Below are 9,625 nucleotides of genomic sequence, written 5' to 3'. Positions count from 1 at the left end.
CCTATCACAAGTCATGCAATATTTTTTTGAAAAACTTGTTGATGGAGTAGAAGTGTTTATAAGAAGTGAGTAGTTTTAAAAAAGTATGATTTCTTCAGAAATTTACCCCCTCAATCACAAGTCATGCAATAGTTTAATTTTATTTCCCAAAAGAGATCAAACTATTACAATACAAAGTCAAACTTTAATTTCGGGCCTATGGATATGAGTGGAGTCGGTAGGGGAAAAGTTATTTAATTTTATTCAATAGACAAATGATAGGTAATAAATAGTAATTTAACATGAAAAGACTTGGTTTTTAAGGATAAAAATAAATCAAAAAGGTGGATTGAGAAATATATGAAGGATATTTTTGACCTTTTTCCGCCATTTTTAATAACTTACATTGTTTGATGGGGAAAGCCTTGTTCCAAATTGTTTGAGAGATAGAAAGTCTTAGTTAATCATAAAGGTGGTTTCAAGCAACTATGCATTCCAAAAGAAATGATTAGTGCATTATTGATGATCAACGGCAGAATCTCTTGGACCAGAGGTTGAACGTACAGACTCTCCCACCACCAGTCCTATCGTATCCGCCTAACACTAGCAAATGACAACAACAATAAAAACTCCAATCAGTCCATACATACCAATGTTTCACACCAAGCCAACCATCAATTCCCCAAGCGCAGGGATATGGTGATAACAGAATTCAATTTTTAGCTTACAAGGAAAACAACCAGTTGACATATATTGTTAACGGTATTCATATGGGAAAGCTCGCAGCTGTGTACTTCTCAGCATAGATCTACTTGAACTGGATTACTTGCTCTACGGAATACTTTGGGGGAAAACATCCATTTAACTTTGGTCTATACTAAATCCTCTATGGGAGAACCTTCAAACTCTGTCTGCTAACATCTCGACCCATAATATAGGCTTTTAGTGTTCGTATTGGGGAATGTAATCTTAATGATCTACGGATCCTCTTTTACCTGGTGCAACGACGGATGTGAACCTAGAAGGAGAATGTGAGCTAGGGTCAATTGTGCATGGTCTCATAAGTTTACTAACAACATTTAGTAAGAACTGACTCTAATCCATGCTCCCCTCTTGATTACCAACCCTCATGTTGATCAAGTTAAATATTTCAAGTTTCCTGATTTTTGAACTACTCACGATGATTGTTCAAGAAGCTTGAAACATTTATGTTGACGGAAGTAGCATGTACGTGGAGCTTCCATTTAAAATTGAAAAACACATTATTATTCATCTACACATATCATTGCTTATTGTTAGGGTTTTGCCCTGATTTTCTTACCTTATTTGAAGTTTATTTTTTCCTTAAAAGAAAAGTGAAAGTATTACCATAAATGCTTAAACTTTTTCTGAAAGGAAAATATAATTCTCATTCATATTTGGTTTATTCTTTCCTTAGAGGAAATGTATGGAATCCTATAAATAGAATACCCCTCTTCTCACACTAAGAACACAATAGCTTCCACAATGTAGACGTTTAAGAGTTTTGTTTGTGAAGAAATTTTCTCTCTACAGTTTTAATGTCTTTTTATTAGTTTTTAATTATGTAAGCCAATTGGTCATATCATATAATAATATTATGTCTTTTTAGTATAGTTTTATGTGTCGTCTAATTTATCCTCATATGATTTGCAATTGTAAGCTTCCGTATCCTTGACAAGACCAAAGAATTTCATAATAAGATTGTTGAATTAGAAAGAAAAAAAAACGTGTCTTAATGACAGTTCTGAGCATAATAGAATGGAAATTAATGGGGTTGATACTCAGCTAATTATGCATACCAAGAAGGAAGAATCCTACTAGAGACAATAATCTGGGTTGAAGTGGTTCTCTGATGAAGACATTTTTTTCATTCTGTGATCAATTCTAAAACAAAGAAGCTGACAGTCAACTGGATTAAAAAAGAGGATGAAAATTGTGCTGACAACAATGCTGATATTTCTTAAAAGGCTATCCTCTTTTTTGGAGAACAATTCACTGATACTGCTATTTTGTCTAGGGATGTGCTCAGAAGGTTGTGCTTGAAAGGTATTTTTGTGGTTAAGGTTCAGTGGAGACACCGTCCAATCGAGGAGGTTACCTGGGAGATTGAGCATAAATTGCAAGCCTAGCTAGTATCCCCAACTGTTTGAGCCGTCAGTTACTTCTTGCCTCTTTACTTCTGAGGACGAAAGTCCTTTTAGTAGTGGATGTTATAATGACCCTCTAGGTTATTTTCTTTATTTTGTGCATTTAATTTTTAGCTTACAAGGAAAACATCCAGTTGACATTGGTCACGGTACTCATATGGGAAAGCAGGCTGTGTACTTCTCAGCACAGATCTACGTAGTCAATCTTGTCGTAGGGAAATCAACCAAAGGAAAGCCAAGCGGGGATGAGTTAAGGAAGCCTTTCAATAGCCACATTTCTTTGAAAGGTACTGTGAACATTGCCTACTTCCATCCTAATGACGTTTATATAGATTTCACCAACGAGCTAGACAAATTTTTATAACATATATACTTCTAACCATTTTCACTTTGGGATCATACACCATGAAAGTCATGAGATGGACCCCCGCCTTTGTCCCTGAAAACGAAACATCCTCCACACCCGTGTAGATTATGATCCATATCAATTGTCATAGAATAAATTCCATGGCAATTGATACTAATTGGATGGATCTTCTTTAAATGACAGCTTTCTAGCAAACATTGGACAACTGACTTCTCTTAAAGTGTTGAGTATGACTTCTGGTGGAAATAATGGCACCGTGCACACCCAAAAGGTAGCGGTTGCGGGTTTACCTTGTCAAGAAAAAAACATACGTATATTTTTGTAGGTTTTCTACTTTTTGGTATACTTGTAGTGTACGATCATGTTCATTTCCTTGAATTTCAATAAAATTACTCCCTCCGTTTAAAAAAGAATGACTTGGTTTCCTTTTTAGTTTGTTTCTAAGAGAATGACTCATTTCTTTTTTTGGCAATACTTTAACTTCAACTTTCCACGTGACATGCTTAAGGCCACAAGATTAATGGGCATTTTGGTACATTTGACATAACTTTAATTTAAAACCACAAAATTAATTAAAGGGCATTTTGGCATTCTTTCTTTTATTAAACTCCATTCCGAGTGAAATTAGATCATACTTTTTTAAAAGGAGGGAGTATTACTTTATAAAAATATGGTCCCTTCATTGTATAAACAATTGTTGCATTATAATTCCTCCATAGCTAAAGTGCAAATTAAACAACCTTTTGTGTCATAGGCTAAGGAGGCAAGTCATCTAAGAAAAGATTAGTGCGGATGTTGTAGTCTAAACCCTTTTTTTATATTAACATTCTGATTTCTATTGATCATTAAAAGTTTTAATTTCGATTTTGAAGTCTTGTTTTCTACTGCACGTGAGTTGTGTGTGTCTGAAATGTATGATGACAACTTTCATGCTATATGCAAAAAGAATAGAGAAAAGGAGGTCATTGCTTTTAACAGCTCACCTAGTATTCGCGTTGACTGAGAATTGATGTTCATATGGAAATTTGATATGATTGCTTTAGCTTGGTAGTTGGAACAGTTCCTTCTGAAATTACCTGTGAAATATTGATGTTAATCAGTTTGATGTCTTATTTGTCTCTCAGCTTATGTCTGATTTAGACCTCACATTTGTTTCTGTAAGAAACTAGTCAAATATATTTTGTTGGCATGATAAATAAATATGTCATTTAACTTGACTTCATTTTATATTAGGAAAATGCATAAGTACTCCAGTACCCCTCAGCCTATGCCCAAAATTCCTGAGACACATCTAACCTTTACTAAGGTCCTATTACCCCCCCCCCCCCNCCCCCCCCCCCCCGAACTTATTTTTTAATTAATTTTCTACCCCTTTTCGGCCTACATGGAACTATCCTTGAAAAAATTGTCAATACGCGTTGGGCCCACAAGATAGTGCCACGTAGGCTGAAAAGGGGTAGAAAATTATATATAAAATAAGTTCGGGGGGGGGGGGGTAATAGGACCTTAGTAAAAGTTAGGTGTGTCTCAGAGTTTTTGGGCATAAGCTGGGGGGTACTTATGCATTTTTCCTTTTATATTTATGTCCTTCAATTTTGGGTATACACAAATAGACACTTAAACTTATGTAAAGTTGAACAATTAGACACATGAGTCATATGTGGCATAATACACGTAGGACACCACATAGGACTCAAATTTTCATGTAGGTTCCACGTAAGACGTGTGTGTCTATTTGTTCAATTTTATACGAGTTTAACTGTTTACTTGTGCACACTAAAAATTGAAGGAGATGAATGTGATATGAGATAAAGTTAAAGAGCATATTTATGTATTATGCCTAATTTGTTTATGCAGTAAATATGACGAAAATTTTGACAATGCTGCTTTAACTAGGGCATCAAAATTATGGAGAGAATTATACGCTCCAAGGTGGGTCAGATGGTTTGGTTTTGGACTTTCACAATGGAAGTCTTGAAATCGAAACTCCTTAGTAGGGGGGTGCAATTCTAGGTCTAGCTCAGCGAACGCGGTTGCCCAGTGCAACTTAGTTCTTTTATATGTGGCTTGCAATTTATTATTACCATGTGCACACCCAAAGGGTAGCAGCTATGGATTCAAATATTGAAAACTTAAGCTCAAAAAGTTAATTTTTTTTTTAAAACTTAACTTATGAATTTATATAAGTAAAACTTTAAAAAATATATCTTTAAAATAAACTGAAGTAAAATTACATTATAAATTTCAAAACTATTAAACTTAGAAAAATAATAAAAAACATTCATATTTTCGTAATTCAAAATAACTCAAAAAAAATTACATTATTTTTTGAAATAGTTATATGTGTCATTCCGTTTATCCTATCCCGTTCCATTCCGATCCATTCTGGACCATCCCGGGTCTATCCCGGTGTATAGAACGGAACCGAGCCTCCATTCCGGTAATTCCGATCTGATTCATCCCGATATAGGTCAATCATGACCCGGTCAAACCATTCCGGTCCAGTGCCCAGTCTTAGTTGGGTTTTCTTCTCAGAGAGGTTTAATGTAGGGATCTCATGTCACCCTTCTTTACAATTTAAGTATCTATTACCGTTTTTATTTTTCTAATTTAAGTTTATGAAATTAGACATAACTAATGGTAACTTTGTATATTTTGAATTTTATCAATCTATTAAAGTCAAAGGCTTATTATGTTTTTGTATTTGTTAATTTTTTTTTGGGAAACTTTCAAAAATAGTAAATATTAGGCACTTATATATAGCTATAGTTTGCTTGATTACGAATAATAGCAAAATGTTAGGGGAGGAAGGAGAAAAGAGGTGAATGAGATCTCGGAAAGAGAGGAGAGTATTTTTTTTGCGAATTTTGGAGAGAAAAACAATATAAATACAAACTTATTTGTATCAAAATGAATACATATTAAGAAGAGAGAAGCGAGCGAGATCGAGAGAGGGAGGAGAGGATAGGATTATATTTTGTATTTATTTTGCATTGTACTCTATATTTAATTTGCATTTAATTTACATTGTATTCTGTATTTATTTTGTATCAATTGTATTCGAAATACAACAAATTGTATTTTGTATTTATTTTATATTGTATTCTTTATTTATATTGTATCAATTGTATTCGAAATACAACAAATACAATTGTATTCATCCTCTCTTTTATTGGATACAAATACATTTGACAGAGAGGATGAATGCATATCGTATTCGTACGAATACAAATACAATTGATACAAAAATACGAAATACAGTTTTTTGAATACAATTGAACTAAACAAAACACTCACCTCTATTTGACTGAATATAATTGATACATAATACATTTGAATGAATTTCTTCTTATTGACATGAGAGAGGGGGGGGGGGGGGGGGGGGGGGGGGGGGGGAGGAGATGGCAAGAGAGAGGGAGGAGAGCAGGGTCTTGCACATGGTGTTAGCTTACGACAAGTATTTCAAAGGTGGTGGAAACACCTTGCAAATGTATATTTGAAGCCCTTAATCAATAAGCATTGCCTTGTGTAGTTGTCTAGGAGCTATGGAAGAGGAGAAAGAAAAGAAGGTATGGTGGTAATATGTCTTTTTCATATGAATTCCAATTGCTTAAGATTATATTTTTATTTTGATCCATACAACTTTGATTAACCCTAGTTCACCATTTTTTGGCATTAATCTAGACCATCTAATCTGAGATAAATCGTATTGATTATGTCATCTTAACCAGTTTTTCCATTAATTGATTCTATAACTCAGAAGTTTCTTATGTTTTAATTCCGAATGAAATATTCCTAGTATTTCAAAACAGTCCTTTATTTTAGTCATAAGGAAACAAGTCATTGTGTTATATTGAAGAACAAATCCAAATACAGACAAACTAATAACTTGGGTTTGTGATAATTTATAAAATACATAGGGAGAGAGGGAAAGGGTAGAGAGAGAGACGGGGAGGAGAGGCAATGAAGATGGGTTTGCTATAAAAACAACATATTTTTCTTTTTTATAATATTTTTAAACTATAGCTATTTTCCATAAATAAGTTACGAATTTGAACTAGTTCCATAATATTTTTTTTCATAAAGTGTGTATATCTTCAATTAAATAATTTTAATTACTTTACATAACCATATATTGATAATTAAATTTGTAGCCACTATAATAAGTCAATACTTAAAAAAAATTAATGCTAGCAAATATTAATTAAATAATTTTTGACATATCAATATTCAAAATATTTTTATTTTAAAATCTTCTAAGTTTTAAGTTGATATATATATATATATATTCACTTGAAGTCTATTTTCCTAATATTTTATATTCAAAGTTGTTAAAAAATAATTTTCAATTGATTTCTTTTAATAATATATTTTTTTTAATTTCTGATATGCAATTGTTTTAATCTCTCTTGAAAAGTATTTTATAATTCCGGGTATTTCTTGGTTGTTGAAAATTGTTTCTGTCCTTGTCTCTTTTGCCTTGTTTTTTAATTGGATATTCCTCAAGCCATCAACATCGTATGCATTGATATAGATTTTGTGAAGAAATAGTCATATTAGATTTTGATTTGAATTCATATATTCATGTTCAATGGTTTTATCTTTTTTTTTTCTTAATTATAAAAATATATTCTTGTCTTTAAAATAATAAATATTTTTAATAAAATAATATATATTTATGAAAAAAATGTTCTAGTATTTCCTATAGGAAAAAGTGTATTGTGCTTATTATTTCTTGACATAATTAATACATAAATATGTATTTTTATCTTGGTCTTGTTGGCATCTACGCAAAGGCATAGTCAAAATTAGGAGTTTGAAGATTTTATATGTTAGGACAGAATAACTTCAAATATAATTGACAAATTAACGAACAATAATATAAAGAAACGAAAATCTTTTTTTATTTTTAAGGCTAGGAATAGGTGGCCCGTGCAAGCACGGTGAAACATTGAAAGATTTTTGCGATTTGGATACACACATACAGTTATACATATACATATACGTGCGCGCGCAACAATTGTGTTATTTTGTAGCTGTGGCTGTATTATTTACATTGAATAATTGCATCCCAAGTATTTATACAGAGCTCCATTTTGTTTTCCAGTGTTCGTCAGCACCAAACAAAAAATACCTGTGAAAGAACAATGAAAATGAATTTAGTATAGAGGTCCATGTGGAGATAGTTGTTTTGTTCATTCTGTGACATTTTTAATCATATACATATCTGATCCAACTTACTGAGCTACTTAGCTCTCAAATAGTATCAACAGCTTTGGATGCATGATCTAAGTGTATTATAAATATTTTGGGTCGAGTTTTAAACATATTTATTCACTACACTTTTCAAAGACATTAACTCGATGTTAATAAATTGGAGGTATAATAGAAAGAAAAAAAAGTGTCCTTTCTTGATTTGTCAAAAAATACAAGTAAAGAAAAATCAAATTAGGAAATATTTAGCGAATAGAGACAGATGGAGTACTAAACATCAATTAATAGGAATAATGTGGTAAAATAGCTATGGAGAGTATATTATTCTTAAAATGGACAATGTTTGTTATTTTTAGTGCATCTATAACAAACCTTCATCGTTTATGCCAAATCAAAGAACCAATAGAGTTGGCTCTAAGAAAGGATTTGCATCAGGAAGATACACACTTATCTATCCCTCAAATGCATAAAAATTGGTATATTCACTATTGTCCTCAGTTCTCAGCACACAAGTCAAAGGGTTAAAAGCTTCATTAAAGCTTAATCTTGAAAAACATCAATCTATAAGAGAACACATTAATCTTTTGAATGAGAAACATGCTAAATTTTTAGTTTGCCTAGAATACCAGACGACGATATCAATTATTTTATCGACAAGTTGTAAGGTATTCACGGGGAAGAGGATTAGCAGTCTGCAATATCATCACAAAAGTATCAATATCAGATGATTCGAGCATCTCTATACACATATATGAGTTATGACTAAGCACTTGAAAAATAGAAATGTAAATTAGAAATCAGGAGTATATTAATTAATTCAAGTTAGAAGTTTATTTTGGTAGTCTAATTAGTTTAGAGGTAATCTTCTACCAAAGAAATAATCATCATCTGAGGAAAAAAAACAATTCAAGTATGCTTTAATAACAACAAAATCTTAAAAGTAGTTAAAAATCAGATTTTTTTTTTTAAAAAAAGAAAGAAAGAAAGAATAACCAAACAAGAGAGAATTGTTTAATACCCTAAGTCTGTGAATCCCCGTCAACAATCCTGACACTTAAGATGTGCTCCTCATCATCAAGAAGCTCCAATCTCTCAATACTCATCGCTGCAGGGAGACCCGACTTGACATCAACTTTCCTAAGACTCTATACCAATCTCAAGATCTCCTTGCATAATGCACCTGCTAATAAAGGGCTTGTACTGATGTGGCTAATCAAACCGCCTAACCGATGACTAAGCCTGATAAAAAGAGAGACACAACAACCATACGATTGACTAAACTAAAAATATAAAATGCAAATTTCCTTCATGTTACCAGAGAATATTTTGTCCTGCTTGCAGTAATATCAGTTTATCCAGAACTTCAGTCAAAGTAAAAACTGTTGGGTTTAGCAAGGTGTGAATGAGAAATAAAAAGAGAAAATGAAAAGTAAAAGAACCAATGAAAGTGGGGGAACCAATTTTGGAGGGAAAATGAAAAGTCATTGCAAAGTGCAAATGAAAAGTTATTTTTACCATATTGGTAGAAGAAAGGAAATTGTTGTCCTTATATTAGAAAACACTCCATTTAGTTCTTAAAGAGTTAAGAAGAAGGTGCCCCCTCGTGCTGTCGTCGCTCGCTCGGCTTAGGCTTCGGATGTGATTGATAATATTTTTTGGACAAAATTTATTTAATCAATCTTGTTAATTCATTTTTTTTCTCTAATGGCTATAAATAAGAGGTCGTTTTCATTTTTCAAACACGGAAAAAATTTCCCTCTATGCATAGATTTTCTTACATAAACAAAATTGTCGATCGCCTGAGTTTGTGTGTGCTCTTGTTACTGTTCTTGCGTTCACTGAAGTTATTGAAGTTTGAGGTACCGTTACTTGTTTAACAGGTTACTCTGTTTTATCT

The sequence above is a fragment of the Solanum stenotomum genome, chromosome 10, assembly GCF_019186545.1.
Source record: "Solanum stenotomum isolate F172 chromosome 10, ASM1918654v1, whole genome shotgun sequence".
Lineage (NCBI taxonomy): Eukaryota > Viridiplantae > Streptophyta > Magnoliopsida > Solanales > Solanaceae > Solanum > Solanum stenotomum.
Note: the sequence above shows the minus strand (reverse complement) of the source record.